A 17,405-nucleotide genomic window follows, 5' to 3' on the forward strand; every position below is an offset into this window, starting at 1 on the left:
TCTGCCGCGTCGGGGGTCTTCAAGGCTTTCTTCTCCACTGCCTGAGGCTTGGAGAAAGTTCTTCTTGTTCCAGGGAGCCAGACCCAGAGGGAGCGTCATTAGCTGCCTATGGAAAGAGGAAACGCCTTCTGGATATTTCTTTCCCCACCAGCAAGGATAATCACGCTGTCGAAGCCATTTATTGAGTGTTATTATGTGCCAAGCTTTGCTAAACCCCTTCTGTGCCCTACAGACACAGTCCACTCCACTGTGATCACTAGGTTGTTAGACAAATAGTAGCAGTGGCTAATGTTTTGGGCACGTCCCCTGTGCCAGGAGCCAGGCGCTGGGCCACGTGCTCTCCACAGATGACGTCGTTTGGTGAATAGGTTCTGTGTTATTATTATCCGTTATGGGCCCATTTTACGGAAGAGGAAAATAAGGCTCAGACGGGTGAATTGTCCAAGGTCACACACTAGCATCCGGGGATGCCGGCCCCGGAACCCAGGTCTCTCTGCTCCTGACCAGAAGCTTTTAATCACAACACTCTGCTGTCCGTCAGTTTCTCCCTTTACGTCCTTTCCCCGTCCCGGGTGCGTGGTTATTTGCTTCGTCTGCCATAAGTTTTAGCTTTCTGTGCACCGAGGGTCAGGTTCTCGCCTCCACGTGTGGGGCCTGAAGCGCCGTAAACGCCAGCTCTGGGCTTTCTTTATTGGAGGTAGACATGCCAGCTTAAAAAGGCGTGTCAGCGGCCATTTTTGAAATACATTGCGCCCGTCATCAGGTGACATCGCGGTGTCCTTCATCTTAGCTTGGCTCTCTGCTCTGATCAACAGCTCGGTACCACAATACGAAGACGAGTCCAGAAAGAGGAGAAACAGGGTTCTAGAGAAAATTGTTTCAAGGAGAAAAGCAAGCAACGCGAACAAAAGGTGGAGGAGGAGGAACAACTGAAAATTCAGGAGACAAAGACTCCAGGGTCCTAGTGGACCACCAGCTGAGCACTAGTCGGTTGGCTGCTGTTTGAAATAGCTCCTTAGCCCTGAACTATGATAGTAGCCTTGTTAAGGTGAGCACCACAAAACACTGTCCCGTCTCGGGTGTAGGATGCGCTGGGAATACCTGACCCTCTGTCTCTTTTTCGGGTGCCGTAATCACTGTTTATGAACTTGTATCCTTCTCGTCTGTGGCCCCCACAGGAAACCAGGTGAGAAAGTTCGAGACTCTATTCCCTTACTCTCCTTCAGCTCCCGACAAAGTGTATCGAAGGCTGCTCTTTGCTTACCCCATATCCACAACACTGTCTTCCTCGGCAACAGAAAGCCCATAGTGTTGGGTGTATCAGTGGGCTTTTTATGATACCACAGTTCCTAGCCAATAGGATGTAAGCAAAAGTTATTGGGTGGGATTCCTGGGAAAGTCCCTCAAGGAAGGCTGACTCAGCAGGGAGGCATGCCCTTTCAACCTTGCCCCTTTCTCCTTCCCACTGCCTGGAATGTGAATGTGATGTCTGGAGCTGCAGTAATGATTTTGGGATCATGAGGTGACCTCAAGGATGGGAGCCTCACATGGGTGACGGCAGAGAGCAGGATGGAGGAGCCTGGGCCGCTGATGGCTTTGGGGCTGCTGTATTAATCCTGGACCGGCTGCCTCTAGACTTTTCTACGTGAGAGAAAAATTGAACCTCTAACTTATTCTAGCCACCGTTCTTTTGGTTCTGTTCACCGTGGCCAGGTGCAATTCTTAACCAATACCAAGAGCTTTGGAGCACATCCAGTGCATCATTTCCCATGGCTATTCATAAATAAAGAGGAATTTGATGTGGACGTGGCAGGGAGTCCCTAAGGTGACACCGGGAGGCGCAGCCTGCTGTTTGCAGGCCTGGGGACTTGTGTTGGCCTGGCCTTCTCTGCAGGAATGGACGTGACAAGAGATCTTCACATATCGGGGTATATGGCATCGCTCTTCTCGTTCCAAGTGCATTCAACTTGAACTAAAGAAGCCCGACTCATCGGCTGTCACACGTACATGGCACGTCTGCATTAGCCGTTAAAGTAAAGAGTGCGTTAAACATTATCTCGGCATAAAAGAACACACCCTCTTTAAGATAAGAACGCCTACTTCCAGGATCCACAAAGCCCTTTGGTGACGCCTACTAGTCCTCCTGCAGGTAAGTCCCCTTTCTGGGACATCAGCATCCTGTTGACCTGCTGATTTGCAACTGAATATCCCTTTGACACTTTGATGAATGTGTGTCCTGGGTGTCATTCCTGTGTGTTCTTTGTTGTGAAAAGGTGTAAGACTATGCTGAAACCGTGCTTCTCTGCAACACTTTCTTGCTTTGTGGAGGCCACCTTCCCGGGTTATAGTCCCCAGCCTGGCTCAAGCGAAATGTGCCCTGTCTCTCTTATCAATAGAAGGGTTATTGGTTCCTTTGCGTCAACAGACACATCTGGTTCCATATCTCAGGGTTGGAGGAGCAGAATGAAAATGGTGGGGCAGACGTTGCCCGGGAGAGGAAGGGGAGGCAGGAATGGTGGAGCAGCCGCGCAGAGAGAGGGCTCGGGGCTGGAGTCCTAGCGAGCTGTTGCTGCGAAAGGTGGTGAGCACCTTCCAGGCCTGGATGACAAAGGACAGGACAGCTCTGGGGAGGGCACAGAGCCTTGCATTTCTGCCCTAACCCCAGCCTGAGCCTGACTCTCTAGGGTTAGTGGCCTGGGAACACCAGGGGCAGCCCTGATGGTCGGGGCGGGGGGGGAGGGTGGTGGGAGCGTGAGGGGGTGGGAGTGTGACGGGGGGCTGCTGTCATGGAAGGCGGGTCAGCAGAAGATGGGGAGGCATAAGGGACGAGATCAGGATGGAAGAAAAGTTTGGGCTCGTGCCTGAGCACACGGGAAAGCCCCTAGGAGGTCCTGAGGTGGGCCGCGGTCCTGTGGGTGTGCACTGGGTGCTGGGAAGCTTGGCAGTGTAGACGTGGGGATGGATGAGACCTCCCAGGCAGCCTAGTGGGTTAACCAGGGCATCGGGGGCTGAGGAACTCAGTGAGCATCATCAATCCCCCTGGGCTCCCTTTATTATCCCGAGGAGACCTCTCTCTTCACGCACCCCCCCCGCAGTTCACAGCTCTCTCTGCCGTCTTGGAGCTCACGCCAAATTTTCTCAGTCTGTCCAATATTGGCTTATTGAATCAGCAATTCAGCCCAGTGGATTTAAAGGCAAATACAACTTTTTTTTTTTTTTTTTAAAGCAAAACCTTCTACCCCAGTCTAAGCAGCTGTGCCTGGCCCGCCATTTGCCAAAGGACTCTGTTCTCAGAAACACTCCTTTGCCCACTGATGCTCGCGATAAAGACCAGAAACACACACTGCGGGTCAGAAGCGTGACAGCCCCCATCTCTGCGGTTCATAGTCGGTCTCTCCTCCGAGGCAGGTGGAAGGAGATTTTAATCTTCATTTTACAGACAGGGAAGCGAAGGGGGCGTCTTGCTCGTGATGACGTGGCCAGGAATCGGTGGAGGATCCCGGCTCTTTATGTTCTTCCACTGCCCTCCAAACTATTAGCATCGAAGGAAGAGGGGCTCATTATTAGCCAAAATACTTGTTTAAATAGAATAAAAGAGCTACTGATCCGTGAGCGTCCACTCTGAGCCTGCCCGGTCCTGAGTGCCCTATAACGTGATTTCACTTAATGTGCACAGTTTACCCAGCGGCCGTCCCTCCCGCTTGCACCTTCTTAAAAACTTCCAATTTTCTTGCAAGTGTCTGCCCGGTCCCTCCAGAATGCAAGCACAAGCCAGGTCGCACTTTGGCCACCGTCACTGGAGTGCGTGGAATACACACTCCTTGTTTCCGCCAGCTGTGGACCAGGAAGCACACAGCCCTAGAGTCGCCTGCCTGTCAGCTCAGGGCAACGCTATGTCGGTTAACGGAAAGCCGCATCTGGGCAGATGTGTGTAGCCGGGGAGGGAGCCGGCTCAGCGATGGCAGAGCTTCCGGGGAGGCCTGGCCCAGCTGTGGGAGGGACGTGGGCCCAGAGTGCCAGCAGAAAGGACATGCAGAGAGTGGATGGGGCTGTGCTCCTTTGGCCACGCCCCGCCCGTCCTCAGCTGCCACGAGCCTGGCCAAGCTGTTGCGACTTCTGAGGGGGCTGAGGGCTTCAGTGACCAGCTTTCCCTGGCTGCTACCCGAGGGCCTTCCTGTGTCCTGCAGGGGGCAGGGCAAGGGTGGGAGTGCGGACTTGGCTGGGAGGAGGGGAAGGTTGGCAGGCGGCCATGGACCCTGGCGCTGTGCGCCTCACTGGTCTCACTGGAGCTAAGGGGGCGCCAAGGAGAGGGACCCCCAATAAGGAGGCTGAGGCTCGGTCTCTTTACACCCCACGTCTGTGTTTTGGCTCAAAAGGTTCAGAAATTCCATGCCTGAGCATGGGGAGGATAGAGTGGCTCCCCACTGCTCCCAGCAGGAGGTGGCACCTCAGTGCCCTCAATGGACAGTAGAGGGGAGCTGCCCTAAAGGAGCATTTTGCAGACGTGTTCCTTAGAGCTCAAGGTGTTTGTAAGACATAACAGACGCTCTGTAAAAAGATTTTGTAATCAGTTGTCTCCTTTGCCCCCTCTTGGAAAGTCATAAAGCCCTTTAGTGTATTAAAGGCTCTGAGAAGTCCTGCATCCTTGTGCCTGTTTGACTCAGGGTTCCCAGCACACACCCAGGGACACCTGTGGAGGACCAGGTTCCCTGGAGTGTGGTTTGGGAAACTGCACTGGCTGTGGTCCTCTCTGAGGCTGGCCATTCTCTTGAGAACAGGCTAGGCTTGTCACAGAGGTGATTTATGAGTTGGAGAGCCAATTCATTAACTTGCAGGGAAACCATCTTCGCCGGCCTAATCGATCGACGGATGGCAGCAATTTGCCGAGGCGGTCCCTCCTGGTGCGGGAAGTGAATGCAGAGGCCGACAATGGCTTGGAAGTCGATTGAAGGAGCCCGAGGAGGAGAAAGGGGTTGGCGTTCTTGGGAAAGTCCATTTCTCCCCACACCCGCAGCGGCTAAACAGACCATTCCTGGCAGGATTTTCCTACATATCTTTCTTCGTGTGCCACCATCTGGGAACCTCACGATGACCTGCTGGCAAAAAGCAGTGAGACCACCTACTGTGTGCTAAGCATCTCGCAGGTCTCATTTTCTCTAAGCCTGTGGTGGGTCTCAAGGGAGCCCCACTGACCGATGAGAAAACTGAGGACAGGGGGGTTTCGTCTCCTGCAGCACAGGTCAGGGCTGGGGCTCAAGCCAGGTCTGTTGGAAACCCGGGGCCCGTGTACACGGCCATCCTGTGCCACTCAGGCCCTGGCCAGCCCCCTACGCTCCCCGCCAAGCCTGGGAAGCCAGCCTTTCCTTTTAAAGCATTTGCCACCGCTCTGCTTCTAGGATTTCTTTTCGAGAGAGAGACTGTTGTCCCAGAACTCTTGCTTCTGTGTGGTTCTGGCGGGTCACGGGACGATGGGGAGGGTCAGAGAGCCCTGAATCCCAGATGGCGATTGGAAATTCCATCCCTGATCTGGTTCCTGATTTCCTGTAGGGGGCCGTTCTCCACGTTGCCTCTGTAGTGCTGGGCACTGTTGGATCCGGGGGTTCTCAAACCTGCAGACCCCATTTCTTGAGTCTCCCTGCGGTGGGGGGGTGGCTTTGGGTCAGCCGCCTCCCAGACTGTTTCTGTTTCCAAAGAATCATTCATTCCTTCAACAACAGGAGCCTTTCTATGCGGAAGGCTTGGGCTGGGGTAGAGAAGCAGACACGGCCCCTGCCTTGGGGGCTGCTAGTTTGGTGGGGGGACAAAGACATCAGCAGAGAAGGCAGGGAAGGAAGTGGTACTAGCACTAAGGGGGGTCGCCTGACTTCGTCCGTGGGGCTGAAAGGGATTCTCACAGGTGGAAGTGCCCGGAGGCAAGGGGGACACTCTTGTCTTCCTGGGTAAGTTAAAATCTGCTGTGGAGTCACCCCTGGCCTCCAAAACTTACCCAAGCCTCCCGCCCATGCTCTCTCCTGTGCCTCTGGGGGGTCTTCACGACCTCTTTCTTCTCTGAGAGGCCCCTCCTCTGAGCGGTGGCCCGGCTTCTCTGCAGTCCCGGTGTCCCGGCAGCTGCAGCTGGTCGGGATCTCCAGTAGCTGCGCTCGCTCAGGAACGCCCCAGGCCCGAGCACCCGACTTGGGGGGGCCCCCTTGTCCCACAGGGGTCTCAGGTGGGGAAGCATCACGGAATATTCCTGATCCAAAGCAGCCGCTGATGCTTTCGAAGCCTGGTGTTCCCAGAGGCCCAGGGGCAGGAACGTGTCTTTTTCCGTGGGCTTCTGAATTTTCTAGGACTTGAGTGATGTGTTATTTCTCCAGCGGCAGCAGAAGCCTTCCGTTCTTCCCCGCCCGTGTCTGCAGCAGCAGGTCTGGCTTCCAGTGTCCATCTCCACCCATGGGTCCTTCCTTGCGGACCCCCAACTCTGTCACTGATGCTCAGGCTCGGCTCCCGGCGACTCTGGTGAATGGATGCAGGGAGGGCGTCGGGGAGGGGCATGCATCAGCATCTCAATAAGGTTTCCAGATGATTCCAGCAGCTGGAATGGACATCTTGGGCTTTTCTGTGGGTCCAGTGAGATTTTTAGCATAAACCCCCACCTTGGTCCTTTCTTTTCTTCTGTATGTCGTCTTACACTGTTTGCTGTATTCTAGAGCCTGACTTTTTTCTTTTTATCTTTTCTTTATTATAGACCACCAGTGAAAGTAGGCCTTTTGGTGCTCAAGTGATAAATGGAATTTTGGCCTGAGTTCCAGCCACGGCGGGCCCAGCAGGTCTGTGGCCTCCCCCTGTGGCTGTGTGCCCAGCTCCTCAGTGCACAGCGGGCACAGACGCTCTTGGCGACAGGCAGACTCTCCGCCTTGGCCATCCGAGCTGTAGGGGAAGAGCCATGAGGACAGGGAGGGCTGCGTGGGGGTGTCTGGAGCGTCCCCTCCCTCTGAAATAGAAAATCAGAGCAATGCCGGATCCCTGGGCAGCTTTTCAAGGTCAAAGATTTAAGGGTTGCAGGGGAGGTGACTCCCAGCACAGCCCCGTTTAGCTCGGCCGTCTGTCTGTGCAGAGGTGGAAGGACCTTGGAGAATGACCGCGTGCTGCAGTAAACTGCATGGGGTCGGGGGTGACTCCCACTGCCGCTGCTGTTGCCGGTGCAGGATGCTCCCGGAGCGAACAGCATCCCTCGGCACCCGCATGCTGTACTCCATCTGCCCCAAGCACTTTTCTCTACCCCGATTTTCAAGGACCCCTCGGAGCAGTTTGTTTTCACCTGCTGCCTTCCCAGTCAGCCCTCTGCTTTCTGCCACAGTGTAGTCGGCAGAGACCCCCCCCCCCCATCCCTGACCACCCACCGAGCATCACGCTGGTCTGCTGTCCCAGTGACAGCGGGCTGATTAGGCCTGAGGGATGAGTGCTTTTTAAACGCGTAAGACATATGCAAATGAGAAAGAGGAGATTAACCCCACAAAAATTCAGGGGCTTGTGGCCTCGGCCAGGTTTCCGGGGGTCCAAGGGTCTGGGGCATGTCACCGTATCCCCCCGAGGTGTGAAACGAGTGGCTGCACCTTGTGTCACCAACCACAGGAAGAATGGAGGTTTTCCTTGTCGACCGGAGGCAACACTCGCCACAGTAGAGTGTGTCCTTCCAATCTGCTCCTTGAGTAACCCTGAAGGTGCCAGTTTTGAGCGGGGACCAGGTCAAGAGAAGACTCCGCGGCAAGTCCCGACGGCGCGGCAAGCTGCTCTTCCTCGGGCCTGAAGACCCAGCCGACCAGTGATGCCTGAGGGGGGGGGTGGGTGGATAGGGAGGCTGCATGGAGCTGCTGCCAAGCACCAGCAGGAGAGTCGCGGGGCGGACCTCCAGGCCGGGGGAGCAACCCATGCCCTCTGGTGCCGCTCGCTGTTCGCCTCGTGAGAAGCATCCCCTGGCTGGCTGGCGCCTGGCAGAGACTGAACGCTGGGCATCAAGTGACCACGCAGCCTGAGTTTCTGTCTCAGGTCGGGTGCCCCCTAAAGAGACTCTGGGGGCGGTGATTCGTGGGCGGGAGGTTTCTTGGGGAATACTCTTGGGAATAACACCCGTAGGAGTGAAGGAGACGGTGTGGGGCAGAGCTGAGCTGTGATGAAGCTGCAACAGAGGGTCCGCCAGTCCCAAGGGAGCTCGGGAACCGGGTTAACGCTTCAATGAGGTCCCAGACGGAGGCGGGGGGAGCCGGGCCCTTGTACTCCTGCATTGGCCTGCCATCGGATGCTGGCTTCCTCCAGGGTGGGGTGACATCCTGGGCAAGGCAGCTCCTGGCTGCTCAGGGCCGGTCCCAGAGTGACTCAGCTCTGAGCCATCAGCAGACACTCCCAGCGCTGGGGAATGAGAGGGTCAGTCCTGGAGGTGGGGACCTCGCCGGACACCTCAGCATCCTCAGAGCGTCCACTCAGAAATTGGGTGTCATCAGACCCATCCAACCAGGAGGTGGCATGCACAGCAGCATCTGTCATCGAGTGGGGACGTGCTGGAGCACAACAAAGTTCCACCAACAGCTGGCTCAGGTTCCTTCCACATTGACCCTGGGTACGGTCTCCCTTGGTGCACCCTATGGCCTTACGAACATTTGATCAGAAGAAAACACCACGGGCCTGGTTTCCAGATGATTCTCCATAATATCTTGGCATCGACTAGAAGCGGATGCCTGCAGCATTGCGGCCCATTCAGAGGCCGCCCTAAGGAACACGGGTGAAGGGAAATCCTTCCAGCGGGCAGACATTCAAGCAAAACACTGGGTTCCCCACTTTGTTTGGACAGATGGAAGACCAGATCTCCAGATCTGCAGTAATTCACGGGAAGCTCCTAAGGGCTTTGCTCAGGGGTCAGCACAGGAGAGCTCCCAGGCCAAATCTGATTCTGTAAATCCCGTTTCGTTGGAACACGGCCACACCCATTTGTCAGTTTATTGTCTCTGCTGCTTTCACGTTACAATGACACAGTTGAGTAGTTGTGACAGAGAACATAACGGCTCACAAAGGGGAAAAAGCTCAAAAGGGGAAAAAAAAGGGGTTTGGAAAGAACAGGAGTGGAAGATGGGTGACAAAGAGGTGACAAAGAGGTGACAAAGTTGGGGCCGGCCCCGTGGCCGAGTGGTTAAGTTCACACGCTCCGCTTCGGTGGCCCAGGGTTTCGCCTGTTCGGATCCTGGGCGCGGACATGGCACTACTCATCAGGCCACGCTGAGGCGGCGTCCCACGTGCCACAACTGGAAGGACCCACAACTAAAAATACACAACTAGGTGCCAGGGGGCTTTGGGGAGAAAAAGGAAAGATAAAATCTTAAAAAAAAAAAGAAGAGGTGACAAAGAGTTGTGGGTGAGAAATAAGCGGCGGGAGTTCTCAGAATGGGCCGGGAAGGTGGAGATGTTTGTTTCCGAGTGAGTCCTCCCCAGAGGACATCCCCTTAATAATCTCTTAATAATCAAGTGGATGGAAGGATGAAGGAGCCAAGGCAGAGAATTTCTCTGTGGCTGTTAGTCTGTCTCTTTCCCCAGCCAACCCAACGCTTGTTCGATGAATCCATGTTCGAAGTGGCCATGGTGGCAGAGATGGAGATCAAGCAGGGGTTCAGCCACCAAAGTGTTCTTCCCTCCACCAAGGCTGCGCTGGATGAATAATGCTACTGCTGAGTGCCTGGGCTGCCGAGAGCCGAGACCAACACCAAGCCCCTGACGCAGTGTCACCCACGGACCAGCCAAGCTGGGAGCTGATTGATCCCTTGGACCCCTTCTATTGTGGGAGGACAGAGATTTATTTTCACCGGAAGAGACACCTATTCTGGAGATGGATTTGCCTTCCCTGGCCAGAATTCCTCTGCCGGGACCATCACGCGTGGATGCTGTGAGGGCCTGATTCACCGCCACGGTACAACATTGCTTCTGATCCAGGAATTCATTTCACGGCAAAAGAAGTATGGCGATGGCTTTATGCTCGTGGGCTTCTCCGGTCCCAGCAAATACATCAGCACCCAGGAGCAGCTGGCCTCGCAGAATGGAGGAATGGCCTGCTGAAGAGTTGGGGCACTATTGGGAGACAGCATCCCAAAGGGATGGGGTTCCAGCTCAAGGATTCCAGTATGTGCTTTGAACCCGTGTCCGATTTATGGTGTTGCTTCTCCAGGGCCAGAATACACGGGTCCAAGAATCAAGGGCTGGAACAAGAGTGGCTTCTCTCATTCCACCTAATAGCCCACTCATAGGTTCTTTTCTTCTCCTCCCAGCAGCTTTGAACCCCACTGGTTTGGAGGTTTTAGATCTCAAGGAGGAAACGCTTCCCCTGGGGACGCCATGATTTAACTGAACTGACCTTGCCCCCAGGCCACGTTGGACTAACAGGCAGAGAAGGGGGTTTTTGACTCTTGGGGTTAGGGATCCCTGTTACCGAGGGGAAATTGGGGTCTTGCTCTGTAATGCGTGATTTCTTTCTACTCTCTCTTTTCCCTGATTTTATTATTATATTAATTTATAGAAGCTGGATGTTAACTTTACAGTTTAGGTAGTAGAATTTTCAGGTGGGATGTTGACTGAATTTTGGGAGGAATCAGCCCGTCCTGGAGAGGGATGCTGGGCTCGCCTCCCAAGAGGAACACAAAGGCTCTTGGGACTGTGCATCTCCTCATTTGGGGAGGGCAGAGAGCATCTTTGCAGGAAGGATCGCTTTATCGTGTTAGGTTAACACAGAGTTATTTTTGTCACTGTACGGAAGTTCAGATGTGCGCAGAACAGTGTACGTGGATGCTGCGTGGGCCAAGGGTGGACTTTGCCCAGAATCAAGGTACCGTCTTTCGGCTTCAAATCCACTCTTCCACACTCTTCTATATAGTGACATTCCAGCGAACCATATTTCTGCTTTGCCCGCTGTCTTCTTGCCGGGCTCTGACAACAGGTGACGTTGGAGAGAGTGACGGCGAGGCTGGAGGGGGATGGAGGGGCTTGTTCCCTCCTGTCCCTGGGAGCATCACCCCCACGAAACCCCTTCACCTCAGCAGCAGCCCTCTGGACCCACTTTGCGGTTTTCCCAGCAGGCGGGACCAGCTCCATCGTGCCCCGCCCAGAGGCGTTGGCCCAGCCAGCAGTGTCTGCTGCTCAGAGGTCTGCTTCCAGGCCCCCTGGGCCGCTCCTCCAAGCTTCTGGGTTATATCGTCTAACCCCACATTTGTCCCCTCAGCTTTGGGATGACTCTGCTTCCTGACAAGCCAACTCCCTGACACCTCGGACTTCTCTTTTTGGTCTTTTCAATTCTTTAATGCTGAGTTAGGAATTGTTTATGTTAAATGTCGTCTGTTAAAATGGCGTGTGGCTTCTGTCTCCTGTTGGGACCTGACTGATGGGGACCTGGAACACTGCCCGTTCTGCTGTGTGGAGTCCATGTGGTGAGAGATGTGAAATCACCATGGTCTGATTACGCCAAAAATTTCTGTTGTTCCAACATGCACGGCCCCCGCTCCCCCCCACCCCCTACGCCAGCCCAATGCCTCCTCTTTGTCCAACGTCTAAGCTGGTGGCAAGTCTATCTGTTCCTACCCAGCTTGCCTCTGGACCCTCAGCTCCAGGTACGTGGTCCCAGGTCTCCGACCACGCCTGTCTCCCCATCTAAGGTCACAGGGTCCCTGTGAAACTCTGCAACGATCCTAAAGGGTCAGGGCCTCTTCTTCTGTGCCTGTCTTCCCGCCTTCCTCTCAACACTGTCGTTTTCCGTAACCACTCGTGGGGCCTCCCGCTCCTTGCAGGAAGCTCCCTCACTGCCACTTCAGGAGGCCAGAGCCCTCAGGCCTCCACCTCTCCCTCTGCTTCAGCCAGGGGACCTTCATTTTCCCGCCATTTTCTCACAATCCTGTTCTGGCAGTCAGGCCTGTTTCTGAGCCAATTCCATTTCTCCTGGAGTCTGTGCGCACAGCTGGCAGCTGGTGACAGAGTCCCGCAGGAATGGCTTTTATGCATTCCTCTCAGCTTTTGGGCTTACAATAATTCCATTAATTTGTCTTTTGAGAGGCGGCGGGAAGTAGTGGTGAAGAGGCAGACCTCAGAGCTAGGCAGCCTAGGTTAACGCCACGGACCCTTCTGCCAACCGGCGGTGCGACCTTGGGCACGGTATTTAAGCTCTCCGTGCCTCAGTTTCCCCATCTGTAAATGCACACACTCTATGACCCTATCTCAGAGGGCGAGGGAGAGGGTGAGAATCCAGTGGGCTCATGCAGGTGAAGCACAGGAAGGTGCCTGGCGCAAGGTGGCACCCACAGAGCGTTGTTACTATTCTTTACTTCGCTCCAAGAAGACGGCCCACTCCTTGGAGGGGAGTTGCATCAACGTACATGTTGCTTATGCAAGTCGTATTAAATGCACTTGGCAAAAAGAGAGAGAGGATAATTTAGATACTGCTGAGGTCCTGGTGGAGGCAGTTGCCCTCGGTGGGCCTGAGCCGCAGGGTGGGTACCAGAAGACCCCCTGGGGATGCGGCTCCCAGGCCCACCTCATGCCAGTCTAGGGCTGCAGACCCGTGTTTCCACACCACGTGGCCTCCGTGTAAGCCACCTACAGCCCTGGAGGGAAGCCCGGCTGTGCTGGCCTTCCTGAGAGAGGAGGGCTCCGAAATGGCATCTTGCAGAAGGATTTTCAAGAGTAACCAATTCCGTGTGATTTTTCCCTGCACTTCAGGATATAACTCTGTGATCCTTCACCTGCTCCTGGGAGTTATCTCTGGGTCCTGGAAACATCCTGTCCGAGAGAGCGACTTTGTACAGCTGAGGCCTCGGGCCACACCTGCTGGTTTGTGTGGCAGTGGGGTTTACGGGGAACGCCTGTTTTTGTCCACCTGGGGCCCTGGCCACACTGTGTCTGTCTGAGCTCTAGAAAGGATGCAGACTGAGTGGTTAACATCGTGTGAGTGCCGCATGCCATCAAGACTGACCCCCGGCGGCTGGCTCCGTGGTGCAGCAGTTAAGTACACACATTCGGCTTCGGTGGCCTGGGGTTCGCTGGTTCGGATCCCGGGTGCCAACATGGCACCATTTGGCAAGCCATGCTGTGGTAGGCGTCCCACGTATAAAAGTAGAGGAAGATGGGCGTGTCTGTTAGCTCAGGGCCAGTCTTCCTCAGCAAAAAGAGGAGGATTGACAGTAGTTAGCTCAGGGCCAATCTTCCTCAAAAAAAAAAAAAAGACTGACCCGGGACACGGAGGCTCGGGTGAACTCCTCTGGTTGTCACGTGCTGTTGTTGGCAGAGTGAAACACTGTGCGACTCCAGGGGGACAGGACAACCGGAAGCTGCGTCTGCTCTCTCCTCCACTCTGCCCTGTTCACCTTCTTCCTGTGCTGATTTCAATCTGTACCTCTTTTTCTTTAACAAACCACAACTGTAGGCATAGTAGCTTTTCTGAGTTCTGTGAACCCTTCTAGCAAACCATCAACCCCGCGGGTGGTCCTGGAGACCCCTGAAAGAGGCCCTTATTCCTTTTTATCTGCTCTTTGATAAGATACCCCAGCTCTGTGGTTGAGTCCAAGCAGAGTCTCAGAAATCCACCGCCACCATCAAGATGTAGGCACAATCGGTCCAGAGCCCACGTGAGCCCGTGCAGCGAGGACAGGCCGCCTGAAACCCTGTTCCTCCTCGGCCTGGGTGCAGAGAGCAACAGGCGTGCAGCCAGGCCTGTCAGGCCAAACCCTAGCAATGTGCACTCACCCTTCTGCATTCTTTTTTTTTTTTTTTCATTTTTCTTCTCAAAGCTCCCTGGTACACAGTTGTGTATTTTTAGTTGTGGGTCCTTCTAGTTGTGGCATGTGGGATGCCGACTCAATGTGGCCTGATGAGTGGTGCCATGTCCACACCCAGGATCAGAACCAGTGAAACCCTGGGCTGCTGCAGCGGAGCACGAGAACTCAACCACTCGGCCACGGGACGGCCCCTACATTCTTTTACTAGGGAACACGCCCACTCCCATACTGACTTAGATTTCCCCGCCACAAACCCACCACGAGCCCCCCTCGCTGGCCCTTGGAAGGGGCCCACCCAAGCGAGGAGCCCATGGGATTCAGGGGAAACCCTGCCCCCACTATAGGTCAAGGTCATAGCCCCAGGGGTTTTGCAATTTGAATCCCAGGTTTGCTGAGCTGGCTTAGAAATCCAGTGAAGAGAAAAAACAAATATGTAAGTGAAAATCCGCTTTATTCCCCAAACCTCCAAGGGCCTGGCCCTCCACCGAGCTTTGTCTCTGGTGGTCAGCTCCCCTCACCCAAGCCTGAGCTCCTACTCAGCTCAGGGTCCTGTCCGTGCTGGCGTCGTCGGAGCAGCTGGACTTGGCTTGTCCTAAGATGAAACCCTTCCTCCGCCTGTGGGTTTTTCCTCCGAAATCCTTCCTTGTTCCACCTGACTTTATCTGCTGCGCACACACCCTTCCCTACCAGCAGCGACTGCGATAAAATCCAGTCACATCCTGTGGGGACTCAAGGCCTCCGGGTGGCCAGAAACATAGCTCCTTCCACCTGGCACCTGGGGCCCTGAAAGCCGGTCCCTACAATGGTTCTCAAGAGGTTTCTCTGTCATTCTGCCGAGAGGCAGAGGTCCAGGGTGGCCGTCCCTCAGCATCCCCTCCTCCCTGAGAATGGACACAGAGACCCACACGAGAGTCCCAGCTTATTAATAGGAGCTTGGTAGCTTCTGGAATGGCAGACCGCTGGGCTGTCCAACCTGGGGTCTCTGCCAGCCGCTCTGAATCGAGGCTCCTGTTCGCAGGCAGATGGTGCTGACTGCCCTCCTGGAGCTCAGGCAGGTCCAAGGACGTGCGAGAGCAGATCCGGACTTTCAATGTGGTGGTGCTGGCCCTGGGGAACCGGGTCCCGTGCAGCCAGACTCCCCAACCTGCTGTCAGATAAATCATTGCCTCTGTCTGGGGTGGAGGGAATGAGGGGCTGAGAAGCCAAGCCAAAGGGGGTCCCCCAAGACTTTGTGAGAAGGGAGGGCAGTGGGAATCTTCTCGCCTTCGGCTGAGGCACCACCCGCACCTCCCCACCCCTGACCCACGGGGCTCTCTCTCAGTCACTCCCATCCTGGCCTATGACACTCCCGCTGACCCTTCAAGAGTCTGCCAGGGTACCGCCTCCTCTGGGAAGCCTTCCCCGCTTCCAGGCTGGTTCTCTGGTCTGGCCCCTCTCTGTTCTTACACACTTCTCTGGGCTTCCCGTGGCTCGTTCCGTGTAGTTCCCATTTATTTTATTTCTTCTTTCACAGCCTTTTCCAGTTTATGTTCTCTTGCTGTGTTTTATGCATCCACACCAAGCCGCCTCCAGTCCCATCTGGAAGGAGGTGGGATGGGGTCGGGTGCTGCTGCCCTCTGACCACTGGGCTGCGGATGAGACGTCTAGAGCCCTGTCCTTGGACAGACGGCAGATCTCAGGATTGGCTCTCCGGGCTCCGCGCGGCCCCACACGGCCCCGACCCCTCTGTGGGCTTGCTGGGGACGTCTGGGGAGGCAGGGAGGACCAGCTGCCTAAACAAGGTGAGTCTTCTCGAGCTGTCCATGGAGACATCTTTTACGGGGAGTCCTGCTGCTGTGAAACGAAATGGACGCCTGAGCCTGGTCCTCAGGCACAGCGCACGGGGACTGGCGGTAGGGCCCGGGCTAGGGTGGGGCAGGTGAGGCGCCCAGGGCAGGAAGGAGGCTCACTCTGGCGCCCTGCCAGAGTCCTGCCCCACAGGGGGTCCCCGCCCTCAGAGTGGCCTCCCCCGAACGAAGCCCCTCCCCTCCTTCTCGGGGTGTTGGCAGGTGAGAGCAGGTGAGAACATGTGCTCCCTTCCAGGCAGATGCTGTGAGCAGACGTGACCTGCATGGAATGTTCTCCATCCAAGTTTCTTGCTTTGGAGTAACACCCCGCGGGGCACCCTCCCGTCCAGTGCTGTCCCTTTCACGCAGCCTCCCGTCCTCGGTGGCAAATCTTGCCAGTCGTCTTTGCGATCTTGGCTTCCCACCTTCCACAGGCAACCATTTGACACACACACACACACACACACACACACCTGTGCTGAACAAATACAAATATCCGGGCTTAGAGGACTTTGAGCCCATTCCTTCCTTTGACAACCATTTATCGGGTGTGCTCCCCGTGCGGGGCACTGTCCCACGTGTTGAGGATATGGCAGGGGACCGAAAGGGAAAATCCTGCTCTCGTGGGGCTTCTATTTTAGTGGGGAGACACGCTACATATGAAGTGAAGGGGCAAACCATATAGCAGGGGGACAATAGTAAGTGATAGAGATCAACCACAGCAGCGAAGGGGGTCGGGGTGCTGGGCGCGGGGCTGAAATTTTAGCAGGGGACACCAAGGAAGGCCTGGGGACGTGAGGGAGGTGAGGGGTGAGCCACGCAGGGGTCGGGAGGAGTGTCCCAGGAAGGGAGCCGAGCGGCTGCAGAGAGCAGGGGAGGGAGGGACCCGGAGTTGGAGGGGCAAGCAGGAGGCCAGCGTGGCGGGAGAGAGAGGAGACAGGTGGATGGGGACAGGAAGAGGCGAGGCCTTGGGGGCCCTGGCATGGACTTCAGCTGTGACTCTGAGGGTAATGCCGGCCCCTGGAGGGTTTAGAGCAGAGTCAAGAAGTGGTCTGCCTTGCTTTTTAAGGGGATCCCCTGTTGGCTGTAAGGACCCCAGGACTGAGCAGGGAGAGGCTGGAAGCCAGGGGACCCGTTAGGATGAGGACCGGGGTGGCGGCAGCAAGGTGGTGGAAATGACAGATCTTCACAGCAGAGCCGACAGAATTGGCTGACTGGTTGGATGTGGGGTGCAAAGGAGGAGAGGGGGTTTGTGTGTTTATCGAGACAAAATTCACATCGTATAGAATTAACCATTTTAAAGTATACAATTCAACGGGCTTTAGTAAATTCACTATATCTAGTTCCAAAACATTTTCATCACCCCAAGGAGAACCCTGGATGCATTCAGCAATTGCTCCCCATTCTCTACCCACCCCCGCCTCTGGTCCCGCCGAACAACCACTAACCTACTTTCTGTCTCTATGGGTTTACCTATTCTGGATGTTTCATATAAATGGAATCAATATGTTGTCTTTTGTGTCTGGCTTATTTCTTTTAGCACAACCTTTTCAAGTTTCATCCATGTTGGAGCAAGTGTCAGCATTTCCTTCCTCTTTAAGGCTGAGTGATATTCCATCGTGTGGATAGACCACATTTTCTTTATCCATGCATCTGGTGGACATCTGGGTTGCTTCCACTTTTCGGCTATTGTGAAGAGTGCTGCTATGGACCAATTTTTGTTTGAAAACCTGTTTTCAATTCTTTTGGATATAAACCTAGGAGTGGAATTTCTGGGTTATGTGGAAATACCAAACTGTTT

The sequence above is a fragment of the Equus asinus genome, chromosome 17 (assembly GCF_041296235.1).
Source record: "Equus asinus isolate D_3611 breed Donkey chromosome 17, EquAss-T2T_v2, whole genome shotgun sequence".
Classification (NCBI taxonomy): domain Eukaryota; kingdom Metazoa; phylum Chordata; class Mammalia; order Perissodactyla; family Equidae; genus Equus; species Equus asinus.